The 27,262-nt window shown below is 41.8% G+C and overlaps 1 long non-coding RNA gene across 1 annotated transcript in view; it reads right to left on the minus strand.

Moving 5' to 3' along the window:
- Nucleotides 1–27,262, minus strand: part of LOC119618466 (uncharacterized) — a 288,797-nt gene that overhangs the window by 63,537 nt on the left and 197,998 nt on the right. The window contains exons 2-3 of the long non-coding RNA XR_005234760.2: nucleotides 12,453–12,629; nucleotides 11,511–11,685 (exon numbers count right to left, since the gene is read on the minus strand). This is a non-coding gene — a long non-coding RNA (uncharacterized lncRNA). The remainder of the gene's footprint in view (nucleotides 1–11,510; nucleotides 11,686–12,452; nucleotides 12,630–27,262) is intronic.

The following is a 27,262-nucleotide window of genomic DNA, read 5'->3' on the forward strand; positions in this document are numbered from 1 at the left end:
TAAATCTTAGCTCTTCCAGGAAGTCTAGCCCAAATGAGAAGGGAAGAGAAGGGAAACTAACATTTACAGAATGCCTTCTGTGTGCTAGGCACAGCCCAGATGGTCTCCCTGCTTCTCACAGGCAGCCCTAGTAATGAAGTTTTATTATGCTGCTTTTCTAGATGAGGAAATTGAGACAGAAAGTTTGCAAAAGTTGTTGAGAGGGCAAGCCAGTAGGTGACAGGGCATGAATTCCATTTCAACTCTGCCTTTCTCCTCTACCCCATTAGAAGGAAGAGTGATAGACTTCTTCAAATAAAATCTGACAAAAAAGCTTCTTTCTACTAAGTAGATCATCTTCCCATTTTCCTGTAACAGATAAAAAATGCCTACCAGCTGAATTTATTTACTAACTAATGTGCATTTAAAAGAGCTTTGAAATGTGCAATACTAAAAATGAGCAATTAATTTTCACTTATACAAAGACACTTAAAATTAAATAGAGCTAGACCATTGTAGGTATGATTATCACTGCTTTGTTGTGAATTCTTTTGGAATCAACAAACTGTCATCAAACATAGAGCAAATGCTCACTCTGAACAAAATTCTGAGGACAGCGGGGGAAAAAAAGAAGTAGAAAAAGCTTCGGTGCTTTCGAGGAAAGGAGACAAGGAAAGAGAACAAAAGGTGGATGCTATGTGTACCATGTTTACACCATGCACACGCACACAGCCAAACATGCAATATATACACTCACACACACATATACCACAGAATCACACATTACTCTAGCACTAGGGATATATGCTAAGCCAGATAGACACAGTATCTGCACTTATGGAGCTTACAGACTTGAAGGGAAGACATCTCCTGAATAAGTAATTACAAGTTTGAACAGGAGGGAGAAATCAGATCAGGAGGGGCTTATTGAAAGAGGAAGGACTTGGGAACACTTCAGAATCCTGGCTCTGTGTGTCCCTGGGCAACAACTCGGTGACTCCATTTAAGGTTCTAACACCAGGATCAAATTTGATGCTCTCCAAGGCCCTCTCTTGCAGCTTCATTACACACTGTGACTATGAAAGTCATGGGACGCCACTGTCCCAGACAGAAGGGGGGATGAGACAAACTTTATATGTAGAACTCTCCCCTGAGGGCCACCATCCTATATTCTTCCCCTGCTTCACCACCCAGCACACTTTCCCTGCTGGACCATGGTCCTGGCACTTTGGACAGCTCCCCTAGCACTCCTCTGACCTCATTGTCCTCAGTGCGCCTTGGGTCACTTCTTCCCTTCGGTATCCCCCCTACCCCGGGCCAGGCCTTTGGTGACCCCGACACTTGCGCCAACAGGGCAGAAGGCTGAAAGTACTCTCACCTAATCTTTGACCATTTCAGCTGCAGCCTCTGGAGATAGTGCATTAGTGGAAAATACCCATGCTTGATGGAAAAGGTGAGAATTTGAAGGCAGAAGGAGAAAGAACAGTATCAATGCAGGTGTCTGGGAATTTGAGGGAAGGGAAGGCATTGAAGCCTGGACTAGAAGGGAGGGGGACCTTTATCCCATTTTCATGTTAGGCCTCCCTGTGTCTAATAGACCCAGGGCAGGAATGGAAAGTTTGAAGGGCGATGTGATGCTTAAGCACGGAAAGCTCCCACCCCACCTTTAGATGCATGTCTCTCCTAGTTCCTTAATTTCCAGGTTTCATTCAGGCTGCTTCTCTCCTGATTGAAGATACAGGAATAGTCTGATGAAGCAGTAACTCAGCCGAAATAATGATGATGATGATGGTGGTGATAATAACAATGATAATAACTGAGGAAAGAATCATTTATAGAGCTTTTAATTTTCCATTTTTGTTTTCGTTCTGTCTCAGATGAGCATCAGCTAATTGATCTTTCTGGCATCTCTGTGGAGTAGGTAAGAATTAGAATTCCTTCTCAGGAAATACCCAGCTTATTAATAACCAAAGAGAGGAGTGATACACTGTTTAACTAACTGGATTGTCCCATCCGAAGCATCGAACACAGAAGTTCAGCTCTGTTCGTGGAGCTTTCACGATCAACACATGAGCAAGCAAACAAACAAAAAGCTCTTCCGGAATGTTGAGATTGCTCCCAGCTGTTACAACTTCATAGACATTGACATTGGCAGACTAGGATCTTACTAAAGGTTAGCCCTTATTAGTTTTGAGGCCTTGAATATGTCGCTTAGTCTTTCTGGCTTCAGTTTCTCCATCAGTGAAATGGGAATATGAATACCTAAGTTGCAGCAATATTGTTTGAATCAATAACAAATATGCAGTTTTGAGTTTTTGACAAGCCTATAAAAAGAACAAAAATAGAACCCAAGGTCTAGAGGAGAATAACAGGTAAAGTACAAGATCCTCAGAAGCCTGGAAAATCTTCAGGGTCTGTCCTACCTAGGAGGTACCTTATTCCAGACTGCCTCACCTCTCCTCTACCCTCATCAAGTCTCAGCTGGACAATGCTCCTTTTCTCAAGAACTGTCTTTTCTTTCAAATAATATGATTAACTAGTCATGGACTAAGCAATGAATGTCTATAAGCAATATAAAATATGATATAGCTCTTCTACGTAACCATTTATGTTTAAACATTGATTTTCCAAGCAGTCCAATTTAAAAAAATTATGTTTTCATAATGTTAGATATTGTTCTATTTGCATGTGTTAATTTTAATTTTACTTATTCTTACTTTACATAAAGTAAAATGCACTCTTCTTGGTGTATAGGTCTTAGGTTTTACAAATGCCTAGAGTTAGGTAACCACAACAAAGATACAAAACATGGCTATCACCTCTCCAAAATTTTCCTTTGGAGTCAACTGCTTTCCCACCTCCAGGCCCTGGCAACCTCCAGTTTGTTTTTATAGCCTGGTTTTCTCCAGAATGTCGTATCAGTGGACTTGTAGAATATGCAGCCTTTGAGTCTATCTTCCCTCACTTGACAGAGTGCATTTGAGATTTATTCACATTGATTCCTGTATTAATAATGTATTCCTCTTTATTGCTGAGTAGTATCCCATTCTTTGGATGTTTCACAATTTGTTTATCCATTCATTACTTAAAGGCTTGCTTTTAGGTTTGGGTATCAATTATGAACAAAGCCATTACAAACATTCACATACATGTTTTTCTGTGAACCAATGTTCCTATTTCTCTTGGATAAATAACTGATTGTTGAGTTGTATGATAAGTGTATGTTTAACTTTATTTTCTTTTAAGCTACCAACCTCTTTAACAGATGGGATATATCATTTTGCATTCTCATAAGCAATGTTTAAGAATTTCAGGAGTTCTACATCTTCACAAGCACTTAGTATTGCAAGTTTCTTTCATTTTAGCATATAATGGGTATGTAGTAGTATCACCTTGTAGAGTTGCCCTTTATCAAGTTAAGAAAGTTCTCTTCTTTTGTCAGATGCTTTTCCTACACCTATTGAGATGATCATGTTTTTTTCTTTCATTTATTAATATGGTGAATTACATTAATTGATTTTCAAATGTTGGCTTAGACTTGCACTCTAAAGATAAATACTACTTATTCATAATGTATTATTATTATCATTTTTTGAGACAGAGTCTTGCCTGTAGCCCAGGCTGGAGTGCAATGGTGTGATATTGACTTGCTGCAACCTCCGCCTCCTGGGGTTCAAGTGATTTTCCTGCCTCAGCCTCCAGAGTAGCTGGGATTACAGGTGTGCATCACCACATCCAGCTAATTTTTGTATTTTTAGTAGAATTGGTGTTTCACCATGTTGGCCAGGCTGGTTTTGAACTCCTAAACTCAAGCAATCCACCTGCCGCAACCTCCCACAGTGCTGGAATTACAGGTGTGAGCCATCATGCCCAGCCTTATTGCTGGACTTTGATTTGCCAAATTTTGTTTAGAATTTCGGTTCTTTGTAGGCATTGGTCTATAGTTTTCTTGTCTTGTAGTATCTTTGTCTGGTTTTGATATTAGAGTAATGCTGGCCTCTTAGAAATAAAGCAGCCATATACAATAAGTAAGTGAATGGGCATAGCTATATTCCAGTAAAACTTCATTTATGAAAAGAGATGATAGGTTGTAGCCCACAGGCTGTAGTTTGCCAACCACTGGCTTAGACTATTGATTTGAGACCCCTTTTTGTTTCTAAGCATTTACTGATATACATTTTCCTCTAAGCACTGTCTAGCTGCACTTCAAAAATTTTAAAATGTTGTATTTTCATTTTCTCTAGTTTGAAATAATTTCTAACTTTCTTTGACATTTCTGCTTTGAGCCATGGGTTACTTTAAAGTGTGTTGTTTAATTTTTAAATATTTGAGGATTTTCCAGATATTTTCCTATGACTAATTTCTGGTTTAATTCCACTATGGTCAAAGAACATACTTTGTAGGATTTCAATTCTTTTACATTTGTCAAAATTTATTTTACTATCAAAGGAACCATCTATATCACAGAACATTTCATATACACTTGAAAAGAATGTATATTCTCTTTTTTTAAATGAGCTGTTCTATCAATATCAACTAGGTCAAGTTGGTTAACAGAGTTCTTCCATTCTTCCATATTGTTGATGACTTTCTATTTACTTGCTTGTGGATTACTGAAAGAAATATTAAAGTCTTCAAATATACTTTTGAATTTGTCTGCTTATTTTTAATCTCTGTCAATTTTTGCTTCATGTATTTTGAAGCTCTGCTGTTAGGTGTGTATACATTTAGGATATACATTTTCTTGACAATGGCTGTTTTGTAATTACGTAATATTCCTCTTCATCCTTGGAAATTTTACTATTCTGAAGTCTTTTTGTGTGATTCTAATATAGCCACTCTATCTTTCTTTTGATTAGTATTCACATGGTATAGATTTTCCCATACTTTTATTTTTAAGCTATTTCTATTTTTTGTTTAAATTGCTTTCTTTTGGACAGCATTTAGTTGTGTCTTCATTTTTTATCCAATTCGATGATGTCTGTCTTTTAATTCATTTACATTTAATTTAATTATTGAAGTGACTGACTTTAGGTCTACAGTTTAGTATTTGTTCTCTCTCTTTTTGTTTCTTTGTTCCTTTCTTCTGCCTTTTCTACCACCTTTGAAGTGATTTGAATATCTTTGGCATTCCATTTTGGTTTATCTATTGTCTTTTAGACTAGATCTCTTTGCATTCTTTTTGTTTAGTGCTGTCTTGGGGGTTACAATATTGATAACATTTTACAGTCTGTACAGAGTGAACATGTTATAACATCAAATAAAATATAGAACTCTTACAACCACATAGATATTTTTACTCTCTCCACCTTTAATGTATACTTGTCATGTGCTACAGGTGCATATGTTGAAAACCTACCAGGCAATGTTATGCTCTTTGCAATCATACATATTTTAAATAACCTAAGGGAAATTAAATTATTATATTTACCCAAACATTTTCCATTTCTGTTGCTCTTCCTTCATTTCTGAAGTTCTGTGCTTCCCTCTAGTATTATTTCCCTTCAGCCTGAACAACTTTCTTGTTTTAAAGCATTTCTTTTAGAGTAGGACTGCTGATAATGAATTCATTTAACAGATTTCCCTTTGTCTGAAAATATATTTATTTCACCATCATTCCTGAAGGATGCTTTCAGTGAGAATTGTGAGTTGACAGTTCTTTTCTTTCAGTACTTTAAATATGTTGTTTCACTGTTTTCTGGCTTCCATGGTTTCTAGTGGAAATTTGTACTTATTCAAATTCTGCTTCCCCTACATGTAATGTACCATGATTCTCTGGCTGAGAATCATTGTTTCCAGAATTTTTGTTCTTTATCTCTGGTTTTCCATAGTTTGATTATGATATGTTGGGTGTAGTTGTCTTTGATTTTATCCTGTTCGGGGGTTCACTGAATTTGAATCTATAAATTTAAGTCTTTCATCAAATGTGGGCAGTTTTTAAACATTATTTCTTCAAATAGTCTTTTTCTGCTACAATCTTGTTCTACTCTTTTCTTGTAGGACTCTAATAACACAAATGCCAACATTTTGATAGTGTTCTGGAGGTTCCTGAGACTTTGTTCATTTTTTTGTCAATTATTTTTCTTTCTGTTCTTCAGATTGGATAATTACTATTCATTTGTCTTCAAGTTCTCTGATTCCTTCCTCTCTCATCTCTATTTTGCAATTGAACCCACACAGTGGGTTGTTCATTTCAAATATTGTGCTACACAGTCCTAAGATTTTCATTTGGCTTTTTAAAATAGTTTTCTTTACTGAGAACTTTTCTCTTTCTATCCTTTCAAAAGCGTGATTATAATAGCTGCTTTCAAGTTTCTGTCTGATAGTTCCAACATTTGTGTATCTTGGCATTGGTGTGTATTGACTATCTTTCCCTTGAGAATTGATCACATTTTCCTAGTTTTCCATACGTTAAGTAATTCTGGTCTGGAGTTTTTATGGTGTGACTCTGGGTCATGTTAAAAATCCTCTGGAGAACCTTAAGTTTTCTTGTCTCGGTAGTCAATCAAACCAGTTAGGTTCATTCCACAAGTTCTGTCTCACTTTCTGTGGGAGGAAGTGCTGGTGTCAGTTTGGTCTCACATCTGCCTTAGGCCTTTCCCATGTGTGAGCTTCTTGGGGGTTAGTCTGGGACTTGGCCTATATTCAGTTCTGACATTCTTTGTTATCTTGCTTTTGTTTTCTTCTGTACCTGTGCAGCTTATGGTGAGGTCCAAGACTTGTATCAATTTAGACACAGAATTGGTGGCATTCTTTTATTCAGCTTTCTCTGCTGTTGGAGCTTCCACCATATTCTCCTGCTTCCTCCGAGTGGCCACTTTTCCCAGCCCTCAGGCTAGAGGGACACAGAATGTCTCAGAACTTCATCTGCCCCAAGATTCTACACAGTTCTGTGAAACAAGATGCCCTTGGGGCAAGCAGAGAAAAATGAATGGGATTTTCTTTGTGCTTTTTAGAATACAGGACCATAGTCTCCCTGTTCTCCTTACCAGAAGGATTTTCTTTTGGAATTTTAGATACTTAAGCTGCCATCACCATGCAGTATGGGTCTGAGACAATGGTTGTCCTTAGGGTGAGGGGCCAGGAGAGGAAAAAACGAAACAAAGGGAATTCTCCCATGTCCTCCAGCTCTGTGGGGCCCTTTTCCTGATCATCTGACCAGAAAGACAGTAGCACCTCTTCCAGAGTTCTGCTGCCTACACTGCAGTGCAGCAGCAATGGGAACACCCACAGATCAAAGCCAGTTCATAACATAGGGGAAAAATGGTATCTCACCCCTGTTACAAGTCATTTACCGAGATTTGGTTCCAAGCCTCCTGATATTGTGTTTCCAGAATTACAATAGTCAGGTAGTAGTTGCTTTTTGTATTTTGTCCAGTGTTCTTAGCTGTGTTTAGTGGGAGAGATTGGGTGTAGTGGACTTCCATCTGGCTAGTGCCAGAAGTGTTCCTATAATGTTTTAATTCAAATGGCTGCTTTTAGTGGTGGAAACACTAGTATAGTAATAGGTTGCAGATACTTTCTACCCCATCATTTTATACTAAGTCTACTCTACCTGTATCCTAAGCAGGCTGTGGAAATAGCCAGATAGTCAGGCCAGGACATATTAACCTGCTGTTTATGTAGTGTAAACACTTTGGGCTCTTCATCTCTCCCAGAATGGAAGTCTCATCAGTAAAGACAGAAATTAAATGTATGTTAAACCATGAAACATCTATTATGGTTTTAATTTTGTCCCCCACCAAGGATATGTTGAAATCTTAACCCCTAATACCTGTGAATGTCACTTTGTTTGGAAATAGGGTCGTTGCAGTTGTCATTAAAGTTATAATCTGGTTATACTGGAGTAGAGTGGGTCCTTAATCCAATATAACTGGTGTCCTGATAAGAAGAGGAAATTCAGACACAGATAGAGAAAGAGATGGAAAATGACCATGTGATGATGGAGGCAGAGGCTGGAGTTTTACTGCCACAGCTGAGGAATACCTGGGGTTACCAGAAGCTGGAAGAGGTAAGGAAAGGTCCATCTCTAAAAGAGGCTTTGGAGGGAGCATGGCCCTGCCTACACTTTGGTTTCAGGCTGCTGGCCTCTAGGCTGTGAGAGAGTAAATTTCTGTAGTTTTAAGCCACTCAGTTTTTGCTACTTATTATGGCAGCCCTTGGAAACTAACATATCCCATCTGGGGAAAGTGCATTGTTCAAGTGAATAACTGAGCAGAGTAAGCAGCCCCTGGGAATTTCTAAGTGACTTTGGGGCAGCCCTGGAGACTGGCAGAACAGGCGACATTTTCCAGAGAGTAGAGGACAGTGATTGGCGATTGCTCCAAAACAGGGCCTGTGCCTTTGGCTGGTTCCCTACTGTGGCCAAACATTTCTCCCTGGAAAGGGCTGCCCAGCTGGCCTCTTGCACACTAGCACCACCCACCCCACTCTATTCACATAGGCCCTCTGACTGCTGCCCTGGAGTTGGCTAAGGGATCACAGGGAAGCCACATCAGTTGTTTATGGCTAGACCACAGAATCTAAGGTCTCCCCTGCTCAAAAGTCTGCATGGGATCCCTCTTACCATCCTCATTCCCCTGCTGAATCCTGACTCTTTGCTCAGCACTCAGGGCCTCTAAGACTTGGTCCTACACTCCTGTCCCATCTACCATAGTTCCCAATAGCATTACTCTCATCTCTAACAAGGAGTCTTGTGGAAGTCCCGAGGGCTGAAGTTCCCCAAACCTAGCTCTCATCTGAGACCCTTGGGAACAAGTTACAAAAACAGATCTCCATAGCCACCACAAGACATTCTAATTCTTAAATGAGAGCAAGGGATCTGTATTCTTAACAAGTTCCCTGAATGATTCAGATGGGACCTCCAGCATTGCCCCTCTTTATAGTAGTTGTCCCATAAACTTCTGGGAGGAGGGGTAGGGCAGCACTCCGAGGAAGGGCACAACCAGGGCAGAAAGAAGTGGTTTTGCAGGACAAGGAAGACTTATGGGATTGGGATCTGAGGAAGAAGCTGCCCATGGGGAGGGGGAAATTCTGGTGAAAGGAAGAAGATGGAAGGCATATTTCTGCAGAAACAACAAGGGCACTGGAGGGTGGCCTGCAAGGAGAGGAGGTGGGGCTCATCTGGGACTTGAGGGGAGGCAGGGAGGGTGGGAGAACACTGGAGGCAAAGGTGTAGAACGCCTCCTCTCTCTTTGCTATGGCTTGCATTAGAGGTAGTAGAGGAAATTTTCAACACATAGGTAACACAGAGCTGAATTGGTGGCCAGAGGAACACAAAACGGCCCTGGGGTGGGCATCTTATGGGACCAAATAAAAGGAAAATGCAAACATGCCTGAGGGAGAAGCTGAGGGCTGCAGGAGGATCTGTGAGAAGATGAGGGTGATGGCCTTGGGCCTGGACTGACAAGGGGAACAAATAAGGCAGGGGAGAGATGGGCTGGGAGGGCTCAGGAAGGTCAAAGAGAAAGAAGGGGCTGAAGGTGAGGGTCTGGCTGGGGGAGACCTACGTTCCCTTGCAGAACCTATCACCCTCTTGCTGTGTGATTTTGGAAAAGCCACATAATGCTCCGGCCTAAGTCTTCTCATACTCTAAATGATAACTCAACTGTATAGGTATCCCAAGAGGATAAGATAGGAAAATAGGTTAAAAAGTATTTTTTATTTTATTTTATTTTATAAAGGTCTACAGATAAAAAGGTTAATGACTGCCATCTTTATGATTAGTATTCCAAGAAATCAGATATTATCTTCTAATGAACATGGCTATTCAACCACTCTAGGACAGTGAGAACTCATTGAGCCATCATGTCATAAGAACCAATTCAACATGTAGTCTTCCCAAGGCAGGTTATTTTGTGATAGAATTTAAGGGCATCTATCAGCGTTGAATAGACACTTCTTATAAACCCAGTTGGGAAAAACGTGTTGCAGAAACATTAGACACTTAGTACCTCTCAATAAATGGCATGGTTTTCAATCATTGACACAATGTTTCTGATTATTGTTTCATAGTACTTTGCATGCTCTCCCCATTACCAACTCGTTTTATGACGATGTTAATATACAGATGTTACTTTAACCTGTTTTTTAATTTATCTCAGCTATCCCAAAGTACATTTCAAGTGATTCGTTTATTTAGTAGCACCTCATTTATTGTGAAAGTATTTTCTTTTATCACTGTGAAAGTGCTAGTGAAATTTACACGTGTCTTCTCTTTCATTTCTAAATTCACCCAGAGTCAAGGAGTATTTGCTGTTCTTCTCCTCAGGGCTAAGATCACATTCCTGTCTTTTGTGGTTGAATTGCCTATTGTCATTCTGCACCAACCACATGCTGTAATGTGTCTCTCCGTTGTCTCTTCCTTTTTGTCAAAAGCGTGAATACTGAGACCAGATTGGGTTCACTGTCCGATGAGGGTCACCTCCTCAGCACCCATCAAGCATTTTTTCCAGTAAAACTTGACTCTATCTTTTAGTCCATTTCTACCTCTGAGAATGCTGAAAAATTGTGAAGTTGAATTTACGCCGGATTGCAGGTCTGCATCTGGGATCAGAGTCTTTTTGGTGTATCTATTCCTAAGGGGTCTTAGAGATTGGCTCAGGGAAGGCAGGGTGGGCTTCAGTCTGGACAGTCACTTCTAGCTCTGGTCTTCTCCTCAGCTTCAGGGTGACATTTCCAGTTGTACCTGGGAATCTTCACATAGCTCTCAGCCAGCTTAAGCTCATATATTCCAACATGAAGGCAAAATCTTTCTCCCAAACTGGCTTTTCCTCCAAGACTCCCAATAATCTTGGTGGCTGTCTTGGTCTGTTTTGTGCTGTTATAACTGAATACCATAGACTGGGTAATTTATAATGAACAAAAATTTATAGTTTCACAATTATAGAGGCTGGAAAGTCCAAGATTGAGGGGTCAGCATCTGCTGAGGGCCTTCGTGCTGTGTCATCTCATGGTGGAAGGCAGAGGTACAACAAACAGCAAGAGAGGCCCAAACTCATCCATTTATAAGGAAGCTACTCCGGCAATAACAAATCTGCTTCTGTGATAACGGCATTAATGCATTTATGAGGGCAGAGCCATCATGGCCTAATCACCTCTCACTAAACCCCGTGTCCCAGAACTGTTGCACTGGAGAGTAAGTTTCTAATACATAATGTCTTGGGGAACACATTCAAGCCATTGCGATGGCCCTCCACGCTTTCCCTCATCCTCCACATCTTGTCAGATACCATGCTCTGCAGACCCTTCCTGCTCAGCCTCTTGGCTATCTCATCTTTCAAGCCTATTTCTCCTGCCATCTCTGTCCAGACCTCCTTCTTCCCCCTTGCATGATGATGATAGCCTCCTACTACTCTAGCACCTCTAGTCACCAGCCTTGATCCTTCTAATCCCTCTCACAGGCCAGGGTGCAGTTTTGATGGAACACTAGGCCCCTCTCTTGCTCAGCAGAATGCAGCAGCCCATTTTTCTTAAAATAAAGTAACATTCTTTAATCTTCCATTTCAGGCCCCTAAACAGACCAGCCTTACCTTCTTTCTCCTCCAGCTTTATACTTTATCAAGATTAGTTCAGTACTTCCACAAGCACAAAAGTTAGTGGCATAGGCCAGTAAGAGCGTATTTGTTGTTCAGGTGACAGAACTCTCGTTCATTCCACCTGTGGCTTCTTATTCCTCCAGGCTATCAGAGTCTTCTATTCAGCCTCCTGAAGAGGAAATAGAATGTGAATCACTTGGGAGATCAATGGTCCAGTTCTAGAAGTGGCAACTTATGCCTTCTGCCATATCCCATTGGTCAGGACCAGCCACATGACCACCCCAACACACTGTCCACTAGAAAGTATAACCCAAGCCCAGGCTGACTAGGAGAATAAAGACATGGTGAGCAGCGATGCCTTGGCATAATTCCCATGCTTCCCCACTTAGGCTGTTCACCTGCTGTCTTCCATCTGGAGCTTCTGGAGCTTTTCGGTTGCTAAGAAATGAATGCAGTGGATTGACAGAGACTGAGAATAGACCCCTGAAGGCAGAACAGCAAAATGAGACATGGAGAACTGACCTCAGACCTCTGGCAAGACTAGACAGGCTGAAGGTGCTGGGTGCTCAGGCCTACTTTCCTCCTGCCCTCATTTCTAGCTGTCTAAGAAGTTCCCCCCACAGAGTGAATGTCCCACAGGATGCATGGCCTACCATATGAACCAAGGCAGAGCTCTTCAGAACAGCACAGACTCGTGTCAGAGCAGCAAAGTGCCCAGTGCATCAGGCACAGTGCTTGATAGATGTCTATGGACTGAATGACATCCAGAGTTTCAAATAACAAAATGACAAAGCCAAGCCAGAAATGGCTCTATAAGCCTGGACCAGGTTGGAAGTATTCAAAGTGAAAAATGTCACTTTGGGGGCCCCACCTCACTCCTACTTTGGCTTCAGAAACCTTCAATGACATGCTTTCTCCAATGACCAGAGTGCTGACCTCATCTTTATCATCTCCTATTAATCTGGCTTCTCCAAGACAAACTCGTGGTGGTTATAGGGAGGGGGTGTTCCTCTGCTCTGCCCAATCTTCAGAACTCTGGCTGATTCTCATCTGTATGTTGCTTTCTTCCAAGGTAGCTTGTTTGCCTCAAATTCTTCTGGCCTTCCTTTCCCCCTTGGGAAGGAAGAAAAATCATGAAAGCATGTGTGCAGCAGTATTTATTTTTGCAAGTGTTATTTTTGCAACTCAGGTTCAAGCCGCGCTATCCAACTCCTTTTTCTAACCCTCGTCCTTGTTAAGCAATACCTAAGTCATCACGAATGCCTCGTGACTCTTCACATGTGACCTACAGATCCCCAGGGTCTTATGGGTACCCCCAATGTGGTCATAAGGGTCAGAGTCTTCTATTCAGAGCAGTAGGCCAGAGGGTATGTGCTGTTGCTAATAAACGGTGTGTCTTCTTGGAACTTGTATTAGTATCTTCCTTTTCCCACCTCCTCCATGACCCTATCCATTTCCTACTCTTCTCTGCCTTGTTCTGTGTTATGGTGGGCTGTCTCTTACAGAAGGCATTACCCAGTTCACAGGTGGATTTGGACAATGGGAAGCATCTTCAGGAGATCAAGGGTGAGAGGAGAGAGAGGTTGGGGTATTTCTTCCCTTGCTCCCTCTGTGCCTCAGGGTCATATTTTGGCAGTGGGTGCAGCCCTCTACAACGGCAGCCCCATAGGAAGCAGCCTCCACAACTCTGTAGGCTCCCATTAAACCATTTTTGCCTCTTGTCCCTGCAGACCTAAAAGTGGTGGCAATGATTTGTTGATATTGCAAGTCTTTTGTTAGCCTTGGCATTCCTTGGTAATTGCTTTAACCCTGCTCATATTAATGTAAATAGTCTCTTCATTAAATTCCCCTCAAAATCTCAGCTGAGGGTCCCCTCTGTTTACTGCCAGGAACCTGACTAAGACAGTTTAAGATCTCTGGTGATGTAAGATGTAAAGAAATCTGTGTTTCAAATACTGTACTAGATTCATTCCCTGAGAACAGGCTTTGAGAAAGAGTTTTCCTGGGGAGTGCTCTCAGGAGATACCTCTATAAGGAAGTGAAGGCAGCACTGGAGAGGAAAGTGGACCTGCTCTGTAGTTGCAACTGAGCTCTCAGCCAATGCCATAGGTAGGTGTGGAGCTGGAATGGCCCTTTAAATTGGTACAAATTAAGGCATGCTGGCTGGACATTTGCAACATAGGTTGACCCTGGGAGGGGGCATAACTTTGGGCAATGTGGCTTCCTGCAGCTAGCTAGGGCAATGTCCAGGAAGAAACACAGATGTGAGCCCTCAGCAGCTGACTTACCCAGCAGCTGGGGGATGGGTAAGAAGGTCCTAAAGGGGAGATCCAGCTGGATCACCCAACATCCATTATGGTTTATTCCTTTTGCTACTTTGTGTACTTGCTTCTTATAGCAAGAGCATCCCATCTGGTCTTGTTTCCTGGGGAAACTTAAGATAAACTTTATGGGACAAAGTGTTACAAAGTGAAACTGGTCTCACAGGTACAACTGATATTCATCATTTCCCTACTCTGTTATCCATTCCAGTTTATCCTCAGCCTTGTCTAGCACCTCTGCTCATATAGGAGGCTTATCTGGTGGGGTGACCCAGACCTTCACCCCTGAGGTGTCTGGTCTGAGTCCTTTGGTTATCGTGCCTTTCTCAGGCCATGGCCACTGCACTTGTCCACTTGCTATCAAAGCTGGGCCAAGAATGATTAACAGATGCTCCAGTGGATCATCTAGGTGCCATATGCATTCTTCTCTATCTCCACTGTGCAACAGCAGCCCTGCCTTCTCTTGATGGTTAGGGTCAACTATCTATTCCAGGATCATGAATCCCTTCCTTCCTTGGTGGTCCCTTGGTACTTGGAGTCCTAAGTGACCAGGTGGCAGCCATAGCTTACAATTCAATAGAACACTTGCAGTTTTCTCTGGTGAAAGTATCCTCCTCTAGAAACCAGCACCACTGGGCCACAGAGCCTAGAGTTATGGGGTCAAGAAGCACAAATTCTCCAAGGGAGTCACTAGAATTGGTGGTAAGCAGTTTCACTCCTGCTTCCACCTCTTAATTCCTGGATCATGCATTATACCTGTGGAACACAGAACCATATAATGTTTATTGATTTAGGATATATACACCTGCTGGGAATGGCATTCCATTCTTATAGAAAATCATCTCCAAGCTGGTACCTCAGCTTTATCTCTGGATTCAGGGTCCAGACTGCTGACCACTATACCATGGAACCTCATATCCTCAGCTTCATCTCTAAGAGGCCATTCCATCACTTTATCAGACCAGCGACTTCGGGTGATGCAGTATCTGATAGTATTGCTGGATCCCCTGGGCACATGCCCACCACTGCACTTTCTCTATTATAAGGTGGGTCTTTTGGTCAGAGGTGGTGTAATGTGGAATCTTAGCTTTGTGGATTAGGCCTTAGGTAGTGGTACTGGTCAAGGCACCATGGGCAGGAATTGTATCAATTCCTGTCAAGGTGATCCCTGCCCCTTCAAGGGTTGAAGAGGTCCAACATAGTAACTTGCCACTAAGTAGCTGGTTGGTCTCAAGAGATGATGCAGTATCAGGAACATAGCTTTGGACTTTTAGAACATTCAAGTGGCAGTAGTTAGATCAGCCTTCCTAAGCGGGAGCCCATGCTGCTGGGACTGTAGGTTTCATCTCTGCCACCGTGGTTACTCCATTCATGAGCCCATTATGCACTGAGGTGAGCACTGGTATAGTTAATGACAGAGACTGGCTGTTAACTGGCAGTATAATTCTGTGTACATTGCTGTTTAAGACCTCTTCCATGGGGCATGCTCTCAAACGGGCATTCACATGTGATACCAAAACCTTTAGACCTTCACTCTCTCTCATAAATCGATCCACTTCCTCTCCCCAGACATCCTTATCCCTTATATATTTCCAGGATTCTAACAGGCTGTGCATCACTGCCCATGATGTATAATCTTCATCTTATGTTACCTCTTTTCCATAGAAAGTGGATGACCAAGTGCACTCCTGAAGCTCTGTTCGTTGGGAGGATTTCCCAAGCCTCCTGCAGGGCAGTGGCTCTCCTGTACTGTTTGCCTTCTTCTTCCCCCTCTTCCATTAGCTGGATGCAAGGAATTTGCTGAGACCACTGGTGTGAGGAAGTGCAATAGGGGTACCTGGGGGTTTACTTGGAGGTTTACTTGTGTAGTTTATTTGTGCCCTCTAGTTACACTTAGCTCAATCTCAGTTTATCACTGCCATCTCACTTTGTGCCATTACCTAGCTAGCCCAGCCTTGTGATATGGTGCGTCTGTGCCTGACAGAACCCAGCTCATGATGAACAGCCAAGCCATTTTGTCACTTGATGTCCTACGGTTTGGTGCTCTGTTACTACCAGAGTCCGGTATCCTGCCAGGAGCTGCTTTTCCAATAATGTGTGATTTGGCTGAAAATGGCATGACCTTGCTCAAAGCCTTGGGGATCTGCACTATGATTCTCCTTTTAGGGGGTGCTTTAGATACCCCATGCAATCCTTTTCCATCACAGATACCCAGTGCCATAGGGTCTCCTGGCTCATATGGCCCAAGTGGTAGGGCTGCTGTGCAACCTGGATATGCTACAGAGCTTGGGCCCTACTCAAAACTGGCAGGCTTCCTTGTCACATGGTAAAAGAGTAAAAGTTGTCATCCTAAGAGTATAATATGCTGCTTTTGGTACCCAAAAAGGTTTACTGATGTGGTGGGCTCCCAAATCTTTGTAGGATGGGGCATATGTCTTACAAAGGCCTCCAATACACTTCCCCTCTTTGCTCATCCAATTTAATGTGATGTTCTGTACAATGTCCAGCGGTCCCAGCTTCTTTCAGATGATGTTATGACAAAGCGGAGGGGAGGTAATACAGCCTAGGGCAAGGCCATGGACATATACTGTTCTTCATTTCATGTGAACGTGAACTCCTTTTGATTTTCCTTCTGATTGAATGCGAAAGGAAAAATCTGCCAGCTCAGTGGCTGCATATTATGTGCCAGAGTCCTTGTTAATCTGTTCTAGCAAAGAGACTACCTCCAGCCAGAAACTGTACTTGGATCTCCTATTTGGTAAGGTTTGTGACAGCCCACTGTCATCTGCCATGCCCCATCTGGCTTTTGTAGGGCCAGACTGGGGAATTCAATGGAGATAAGATGGGAAACTATAACCTCTGCATTCTTTAAGTCTTTGAAGACAGCACTCATCACCATTTCTTCTGCACAGTAGTATGCTTAATCTTTATTACCCTGGGGAAAGGGTGCAGTAGGCAGTTTCGGGAACTTCGACTTGGCCTTCTCCACTAACATAGCTTTTACTCCAAGGACCAAGAAACTGATTCACCTGCTAGAGGGAGAATCATAACACTTGGTCCTTACTCCAAGGACCAAGAAATCTGACAACTGCCAAGTGTGTCCATATCAATGATGCATTCAGGGACTTGAGAAGTGTCTACTAGGTGTGTCTATGGCCAAGACTTCATTTATTTTCTGGGCCAAATCCTTTCTTGAACAAGGAGTCCATGGCCACACTTTGTATCCCTGAATATAAATGCCAACTCAGACTCCTTGAAAGGTATAGGTTTTTCTATTTCTCCAATACACAGTTACATGTGTAAATCACCACAAGTCACTTTGGGAAGCAACTGGGGAAATGACTATATTAATATATTTGTCACACTGTTTTAGAGTCCTTTCTCATAGAAACCTAGCCTCTCCTTCAGTCAGGAGGTTCTGAGTCTGAAAACTAGTTCAGGTGCAGAAACTGGGCAAGAAATCATAATTTTTATTATAGTGACAACCCTCAGCTCCTGATTTTATTTTGATTGTAAAAATTAATCAATCCTCTTAGCTGCCCATTTATCTTGCTTCTTGGGTCACCATAACCATATCTCCCGGCAGCTGGAGCCCCTGGAGCTGTTAGTCCTATCTTGGTGCCCATTGTGATAATTGTGCCATCTTGCTTCTGACAGTTGAGTGCAACCTGGACTCTGTTATTTCAGGATCCTATCATCCTTGTTGCTATCAGGGACTCTAGTTCTGTAACACCATCTCCTAACCATCGCTGGTGGTCTATAGTGGACAACCACCACCGAGTTTCCCTATGATGCTGGTGCCTCTCACCAGGGCACTCTCATTACTTTGGCAAACAGAGTTTCCTCCAGGCCCTCCTGTAAAAAAAGGAGCTGAATAATGGGTTCCCCAGCCTCATGTAGTATATCTGCTTTAGCAGACTCTTAGGAGTTGAATTAGTCCCCCTTCCTGAAAGATATGTTGAAGTCCTAACCCTCAATACCTATAACTGTGACCTTATTTGAAAATAGGGTCTTTCGGCCGGGCACAGTGGCTCACGCCTGTAATCCCAGCACTTTGGGAGGGTGAGGTGGCAGATCACGAGGTCAGGAGCAAACCCTCTCTCGATTAAATTACAAAAAAATTAGTTGGGCATGGTGGCAGGCGCCTGTAGTCCCAACTACTCGGGAGCCTGAGGCAGGAAAATGGCGTGAACCCGGGAGGTAAAGCTGCTTGCAGTGAGCTGAGATCGCGCCACTGCACTCCAGCCTGCACAACAGAACGAGACTCCGTCTCAAAAAAAAAAAAAAAAAAAAAAAAGAAGAAGAAGAAAATAGAGTCTTTGAAGATGATTATGTTAAGGTGAAGTCAGTAGGGTGAGCCCTAATGCGTATTACTGGTGTCCTTATTAAAAGGGGAAGTTTGGACACAGAGAGAGATACACACAAAGGGGATACGATGTGAAGACACAGGGAGAACACCATTTGAAGACTGACATTATTCTGCCACAACCCAAGGAACTACTGGAAGCCAGAGAGAGGCCTGAAATATACCCTTCACTCAATCCTTTAGAGGAAGCGTGGCCCTGCCAACACTTTGATTTTCAGCTTCTGGTCTCCAGAATGGTGAGACAATCAATTTCTGTTATCCTAAACCACCCAGTTTGTGGTACTTTTGTTATGGCAGCCTGAGGAAACTACTACACACTACTTTCTCTTTTGACTCTCATGGTTTCTTCCCCTACCATCTGCCACTGAAATTCTAGCATTTCTCACAAAAAGAATAAAATACCTAGGAATACAGCTAACCAGGGAGGGAAAAGTTCTCTACAATTAGGATTACAAAACACTGTTTAAAGAAATCAGAGATAACACAAACAAATGGAGAAATACCTCATACTCATAGATAGGAAGAATCAATATCATTAAAATGGCCATACTGTCCAAAGTAATGTACAGACTCAATGCTATTCCTATCACACTACCAATGATATCCTTCACAGAACTAGAAAAAACTATTTTAAAATTCATATGGAACCAAAAAGAGCCCAAATAGCCAAGACAATCCTAAGGAAAAAGAACAAAACTGGAGCCATCATGTTACTCGAGTTCAAACTATACTACATGGCTACAGTAACCAAAACAGCATGGTACTGGTACAAAATCAGACACATAGACCAATGGAACAGAATAGAGAGCCCAGACATAAGACTGCACACCTATAACCATAGAACTCAAGGAGGACAAGCATTATCTCGTAAGGCACTTGTCTCATTTGAAGCCTGAGCCTGATTTTTAAGCAAGAGGTGGGGTGGATATTGGGGTGGTAAGAATCACTATCTCCCATATCTTCTAAAATGGGGGAGTGGCCATTTCTGCAGGTCCTACAGATTCAGTAGAATTTGGGAGTTCAAGGTTCTCAGTGGCATCTACCTAGATATCCCTGTTCCAAGTTTCAGGGTCCCCTTTCTTATGTATTGAGGCCCTGACCTGTGGGCAGGAGACATGTTGGGTTGAGCAATCAACCTCTGATGTTCTTCTACTCTTAGGATTCATTCTGTGCCTGCTCCTCTGTTCTGTCTGTGGAAGCTTTTGGATTCCTTGGTTCTGCCCAGAAGGCCCTCTAGTTTTCACATTTTGCTTGAGATTGGTGATTAATCACCCGAGCCTGCCATTATCTCTCTTTGATAGGTCAATGGTGCTTAGCAACAGCCACCCAATTCCATAGACCTTGTAGTTACGTTTATTCTCCCTCTCAAGCATCAGATGTTACTCTAGCCTATGTATCCCCTTTCCAAGGGGATCTCATAACAATTCACCACTGCTACACACTTTAGCAAAAAATGCACTGTTAAGGCATGCACTGCTACCACTATCCAGACTCTACTGATCAGCAGTCATAGGATCCTTGTTGCCAGCCAGCCAGTGACACATCCAGCCCCCAAACCCCATTTTAGAGTCTAAATCTGAGGATTATAGCTGCTACCCCATCTTAGAGTGGGAAACTAGACTCTGAGACAGAGAGCAATGTGCAGAGGCTGATTGGGGGTGCTCATGGGAGAAGTGAGAAAGGCAGGATGGGCAGAGGGAGAGGCTGGCCACAATGCAATGCGGTGGCAATGAAGGAAGGTCTCAGATTATGCTAGGAGACAGCCCTTTAGAGTTGTCCCAAGTTGGGGTGAGGGACCTGGGCTTCCATATTAGGCAGTCATTAGCCACAGGCCCTCTCCCAAGAGGAGGCTGATCCCTGGGCAGTTAACCTTAGGCATGGCAGTTCCCTGTGGCCTAGGTTGATACTCAGTGAGTGCCACAGCTGTGAGCACCAGTGGCTGCTATTCCTGACAGCTGGGTAATGGGTATGTTGGGCCTGTAAAGAGGATCCAGGTGAAACACCAAAGTGCCCACTACAAACACTTTCATGTTAAAACAAACGTGGATATATGATGAAATAGAGTCCAATATTTGCAGAAAATTTGAAGATAAAACATGAGACTTCATGGACATTTTCTACCTATTGCAGCCTCTCTGGGGAAGTCTGCAGACTCTGTGGAATGGGCTAACCTTTCCCTGCTGCTGACAAAAGGCCACTTTGGTGAAATGTGTGAGGAGCACTACCTGCTCCCCCAGAAAGGCTCAGAGATATCCAATGAGACTTCCAAGCCAATGTGAGAACTTGGAGTTCCTCTCCCTAGAGAGTTTGCAACTTAAGGCTCATTTCCCAGTATGGAATGAAAGACAGTGCTCCCTGACAAAGGGATTCCAAGCATCATTAAGCAGGTGTGTGAGGATTGCAGGGGAATATAGGGGGTTGAGTGCTCTCCCAGTGCTTCTGAGATCACACCGTCTGCACCACCCAAGCAGAAAGCCAGTCTAGCAGACAAGGCTGAAAGAGGCCCAGGCTACATTCAGGGTTTGAAGCTCTGGGTAATGTTAAAAAATGAAGGCACTTTGTATATGATCAAAGTGGAAATTTGAAAATATTGTGAAATTTGGAAATATTGTGAAAAGCCCAAATTTGAGTTTATGTGAGAATATAAGTTCTAGGGTCAAGCTAAGTCCTGTTCATATTCAAAGAAGGCAAAGATCAAATCAGTGGCTTCAATCCCAAATGGGACACAGAGAAGTCCCATTTAAGCACCACCATTTCTAGAATTTCTAGAATTATTAGAATTGTTTTCTTCTTGCTGTACATATGTCCAACTCTTTCTCCTTCCCCCTTCCCACAAATAAACAAACAAAAGCTTAGCCCTGTACATTTTTATCATGGGAGGGCTGAATACAAGCCCTATTCCCTAATAAAAACAAAAGCCAGAGGGTTATTTGGTACGAACTTGATCTTGCTGTTGCTGATATCTTCCAAATGTATTTGCTATTTGCTCCCGTGTCCCTGCAAACCCCCGCTGTTCCCAATTGTCCATTGCCTATTAGAAATGGTTCCAGCCAAGGTATTTTTTCCCTATTTATTTGCTCCTTTTTCCCTGGGAACTTTACTATGCATGAGTAACTGGCCTGCGATGCTGCTTTTGTTTGACATTTTGCATTCGTTAAAAACCAGTCATCTGCATGTTTTATAAACCCGTAGGGGTCTCTCTCCCCTTGATCAATGCTGGAAGTGCTCATTAACATCTGGGGAAGTTATGGCCCCAGACAGTTGGAATACGTAACCTACCGAGTATGGTTTTAGGGAATTTGTCTTAAAAAAAAAGAAAGAAACACCAAAGCACTTTATATTCATTGCCAGGGTTGTTCACTAATAGAAATGAGCCTGCCTGCCTTTAGTACCTTAGTGTATTCCCTTTCCCCAGCCTGGAATGTATTTTCCCTTCTACTCTGCTTGTCTAAGGTGATTTATCCTCTGGGAAGCCCTTCTTGGTCATCTCAGCCGACTCAGATTCCCTCTTCCTCTGAAAACCACCGGTTAGTCCGTTTAACCCACCTTCATTGGGCACCTCCTATGTGAAAAGTACAATGCAAGGCATTTCTAGGATTTCATATAAATAAGAAAAGTCATCTGCTCTCAGGTACTAATGAGAAAAAGAGACACACAAATCAACGATCAGGACTAAATGCAGTAAGAATTTGGAGGGCATTGTGCAGAAAGATTAGAGGCAGGAAGGCGGCAAGGGCCAACCTCTACCCTCATTGTTAAGAAGGGTTTCGAAGAGGAATCAGTCACATATGTCATGAAAGGACTTGTGGTCATTTAGATGAAAATTGAATTCTGCCCAACTGGTCACCATGTATTCCACATGGACCAGCCACACCAGAATTGCACGAGCTGGTTATTAAAATGCAGTTTCCTGAGATGCACATCAGACCACTGATTCATGGGGTATGCATTTTCTCCATTATAATGGGTAATTTTAATGCACCCTGAAGTTTGAGAAATGCTGTGGCAGGTGAGAGCCATTGAAGGGTTTGCTTTGACGTTTCATTGATATATGTTTATTGTTAATATGTAATGCATGCACGTGATAAGTCTCTTTCAACTCTAGTTTCTCAGCCCATCAATCCTCCACCTCTTCCTATCCCAGAAGCAACCACAATAATGACTAATTCCTTAGGTGTCTTTCCAAGTAGGCTGGTGTCCAGTCATTTGCCTATTTGATCTCAGATTCACTCCCTGCCTTCCTCTGCTTTTCCCAGGTTCCCTTGGCCACTGCCTCCCTGATAAGTTTGGTCAATTGGCAGCATTGGAGAGTAGTGGAGGGCAGGAGGAGCAGAGAAGTCAGGCAATCGGGCTACACTCCCCATCCTCCACCTTTGAGCAGCATCCCTGGCACTCTGTGGCTTTGTGGTCCCAGTTTTTGCTGGGCAAGCTCCAGGCAGGTGGCCTTGGCTCCTGAGCCTTGATACTTTCCTCTTCCTCCTCTGTTCCTCTAAATCTGATGCTCTTGATCTCTAAATCTCCTCACTGCCTTCTCCTTGCTCTTTTAACTCAATCAACACATTCAACGTGAGTTTCCTATAGTACGTTTTCTTTATTAAATTGTCTAGCTTGGAATGTTTTAACTGGATTCTGCCTTTGCTTTTCTCTTTTCCACTTAAAAAAATATCTGGCAGATGGGCACTAAGCTATTTTCAACTGACTTGTCCTCTGAGAACTAGAAAAGCCAAACAAATTTGTTTTTTAAAAAAATAACAAAAACCAAAACATATATATATATATATATGGAATGGTTTGGAGTGATTTCAAGGTGCTGAGGAATTCCAAAGCCAAGATTTAGAAGATGAGGGAAGACCAGAGAAAGAGACCAAAGTAAGTGAAGCCTGAGGCCAAAAAGCTGACTGAAAAGCCAAGATAAACAACAGACACTAGAAATATACCCAGGGGGTTCAGTTATCAGACTTGGACTTTAAATCACTATGGATAATATGTTCAAAGAATTAAAAGAAAAGATTGATCATTTCAGTAGAGAACTAAAGAATCAAATAAAAATTCTAAAACTGAAAAAATATATATTAACTGAAATTAAGAACTCAATGAATTATACATACTGAAGAGAATAACTAGTGAACTAGAAAATAGATTACATGTAAATATCCACATTGAAGCACAGAGAGAAAAAAATTACAGCTATTCACGTGCATATATATGTGTATATATACACATATATATATATTCATAATGGACAAATCACTAAACTCTAATGTGCCTCAGTCTCCTAATCTATAAAATGGGAATAATAATAATAATAATAATTCATGTTATAAGGTTGTCATAACTCATTTAATAATATCATATTAAATGTCATAACTCATTTAATAATGAGTTAAATATATAGAAATATGCTATTAATATAAAACTATATTTAAATATATAAAGCTTCTAGAATAATGCCTGACATACAGTAGATGCTATGTAAGTATTGCTTTTATCGCTAGTATTTTATGTTGGAGATTGTTCCATAGTAAGCATGTAGCACTACCTCATTCTTTTTTCCACTTTATTCTTTTTAATAGTTATGCAGCATTCTATACTACACATAACCTATGATTATTTAAGCAGTTCTCTGTTTGACATTTAGATATTTTTAGTGAATGCACTTATATATAATTTTGTGCTTACATATATGTAACTATATCTGGGTTTATGAAATAATTTTATACATATATAATTTCAAACAATATGTTCTTTGAATATATTCATCAAAGAATATATTTAATACAATATTTTAAAAAGACAGATATTTACAGTTTGCAAATCCCAGGACATTCCCATCAATAGCATTTGAGAGTGTTCGTTTCCACAAACTTATCAATTAAGTGTATTATCAAACGTTTTGATGTGGTTAATCCGATAGTTTCTAATTTTAGAAAAATTGGCATTGTTCTTATTGTGAGTTAGGCTTTCTTTTTATATATAAAAACTATCTATATTTTATTTTCTCTTAATGTTCCCATGCCAGTTTTCGTATTGGATAGTTAAGTTTTTCTCTTATTGATCTTAGACACCATTTATATATTTAGGTTATTAGCACCGTGTCATTTATATTGCAAATGTTTTTTCTTAGTTTGTTGTCTTTTGACTTTGTTTATGGCATTATTTTCCTAGTAGAAAATTTTAATTTTAATGTATTCAAATTTATCATTCTTTTACGGATTGTTTGTTTTATGTCCTGTTTAGAAAGGCCTTCCTTCCTATATTTAAAAAGTTCTCTCTATGCTTTATTGAATTATTTCAAGTTGAGTAGTGTTAAGATGAGATTAAAGTTAGAGAAATGCTTCTCTCTGGCTATCATTTAAAGAACAGATGGAAGGGGAATAAGACCAGAGACAGGGAACTGGTTCGGAGGCTTTCATACTGATTCAAATGAAGACTATGAAAGGCTGAGCTTAAGCAGGAGGAAAAGCAGAATCCAGAGTGTTTAGAAGATATCATCAAAAGGACTTAGTGATATGAAGGTAAGAGGCAAGGAGACATCTACACCACACCCAGGCTTCTGGCTTGGGCCAGACTGGCTACTTCTTTGGCCCTTGCGTTATTGCATTTCTCTTGACTCCTGTGTTCTGGCTTTCCATGATACCTGACATCTCTCAATTTGTAGGGGCACCTCAGAGATCTCTTTCATTCTCTGTAAAACCTAGGCCAGTGTACACACCAAAGAGGGCAGTGAAACATTTGTTTCTGAGCCACACTAGGGTGTCTTCAGAGTAGGAGGTCATATTTGCTGTTGCCTATGATAAACTGGTGAGTAATGATATGTTCTCCTGACTTCTTGGATGGGCAGGAAGTTGTTCTTAGTCCAGCTTGCAATGTGCTTGGGAAGGGGGCAGGAGGTTCTAGTGCCCTAAGCTCATGACTTGCCTACAGGACTTCTTCACCCAAGTGGCCAACTGGCACATAAAACTTTGTGTTATCACCCCTGCCCTGTAAGTCTCCCCTGAATTAATGGAAACATCATCCGTTCAGGCTCCTAAGCTAGAAATCTCCACCGTCCCTAACCCTTCCTTCTTCCTTATACACCTCACACAACAATCTTCAAATCCTGGCAATTATTCCTCCAAAGTAGCTTCAAACCGTCTATCCATCTCCATGGCTGCTTCCTCAGTTCAGACTTTGTCTCCTCCGTTGTGGACTCTAGTGGCCTCCTAATCAGTCTCCCTGCCTCACTTCTCTCTATTTCCTCTCTATCCCATTGGCTAGAGTGATTGCTCAGAAAATGGAGGTGACAAGGTCACTCATCTGCTTAAATGACATAGTGATTAACAAATAAGTAATGTAGGCCAGGTGCAGTGGCTCATGCCTGTAATCCTACCACTTTGGGAGGCCAAGGCAAGTGAACCCCTTGAGCCCAGGAGCTCGAGACCAGGCTGGGCAACATGGCAAAATCCCATCTCTACAAAAAGTACAAAAATTAGCCAGGTATGGTGGTGTGGACCTGTGGCCCCAGCTACTTGGGAGGCTAAGGTGGGAGGATCACCTGAGCCCAGGAGGCAAGGTTTTAGTGAGCCATGATTGCACCACTGTACTGCAGCCTGGATGACAGAGTGAGACCCTGTTTCAAAAAAGAAAGAAAAAAGAAGAAAGAAAGAGAGAAAGAAAGAGAGAAAGAAAGAAAGAAAGAAAGAAAGAAAGAAAGAAAGAAAGAAAGAAAGAAAGAAAGAAAGAAAGAAAGAAAGAAAGAAAGAAAGAAAGAAAGAAAGGAAGGAAGGAAGGAAGGAAGGAAGGAAGGAAGGAAGGAAGGAAGGAGAGAAAGACAGAGAAGAATAAGTGATGTACTTGGTATACAAGAACTTTTATAACCCAGTTCTTCCTCTGTCAATACCCCATGTTGCCCCTGAACCCTTCTCTGTCCCCAGACAGAGAATAAGACAGAATAAGTCCTCACACATCTCCGTGTCTTTGACCTTGCTATAGGAGGAAGAATAATGGTTACCCAAAGATGTTCATGTTCTAATCCCTGGAATCTGTGAATCTGCTACTTTTTATGGTAAAGGTGAATTAAGGTTGTTAATCAGTTGACCAGTTGACCATGCAATAGGGAGATTATCCTGGAGTATTGAAGTGGGCCCAAATGCCATCACAATGTGCTTAAAGTTGGAGAAGGGAGACAGAAGAGGAGGTAAGAGTGATGTAATATGTGAAAGACTCAACTTGGTGTTGTTGGCTTTGAAGATGGGAAGAAGGGGCTGTGAACCAAGGAATGTGGGCAATCTCTAGAAGCCACAAAAAGTAGGGGAATGGATCCTCCTCCAGAGCTTCCAGAAAAGAATGCAGTCCTATTGACACCTTGGCTTAAACTCAGTAAGACCCATGTGAGACTTCTGACCTACAGAACTGTGAGAGAATACGTTGCACTGCCTTCAGCCACTAAATTTGTGATAATTTGTTACAGCAGCAATAGAAAACTAACATGTTTGCTATATTCTCTGCCTAGAAAGCTCATTTTCAAATCGCTTTGCCCAATTTAATGTTGCCCCTTTCAGAAATGTTTGATTCTGCAGCAGGAGTGGCTATGGTCTCCACGGGTTTCCATATCATATATTTTTTGCTCAACTCTTTGCAGCACCAGACTGCCCTGTAATTTCATTATTCCACGTCTATTTTTGCTACTAACTAGAAACTTGTTTATTAGGGTTGGGATGGACTCCCCTTGATTTATTTTTCTTTCCCCAGGAATTAAGACAAGACCTGGCACTTAATGTGAAAACAATGACAGATAAGAAAATAGGCCAAGTGAGATTATTACTCACCCAAGGATCCACAACTAGTGAGAAGCGGTGCTAATACCAGAGCCCTGGCCAGCCATAGGTTGACTCAGGGAAAACAAGGTCCTTCATGGAATAAACAGCTTCGCAGTCAGGTCTTCCTGCATTTCTCTCGTATCTTCCTGGTCCCAGAGCCCATTTTTGTTTGGCCAACTGGAGAAATATCTCAGCTCTAAAATATTAGTCCATGCCTGTTTGTTGCTTAGGTGTTTAGACCAAATTGCAAGCCCTGAGCTT

Source organism: Chlorocebus sabaeus, chromosome 18, assembly GCF_047675955.1.
Source record: "Chlorocebus sabaeus isolate Y175 chromosome 18, mChlSab1.0.hap1, whole genome shotgun sequence".
In the NCBI taxonomy this organism is placed as follows: Eukaryota; Metazoa; Chordata; class Mammalia; order Primates; family Cercopithecidae; genus Chlorocebus; species Chlorocebus sabaeus.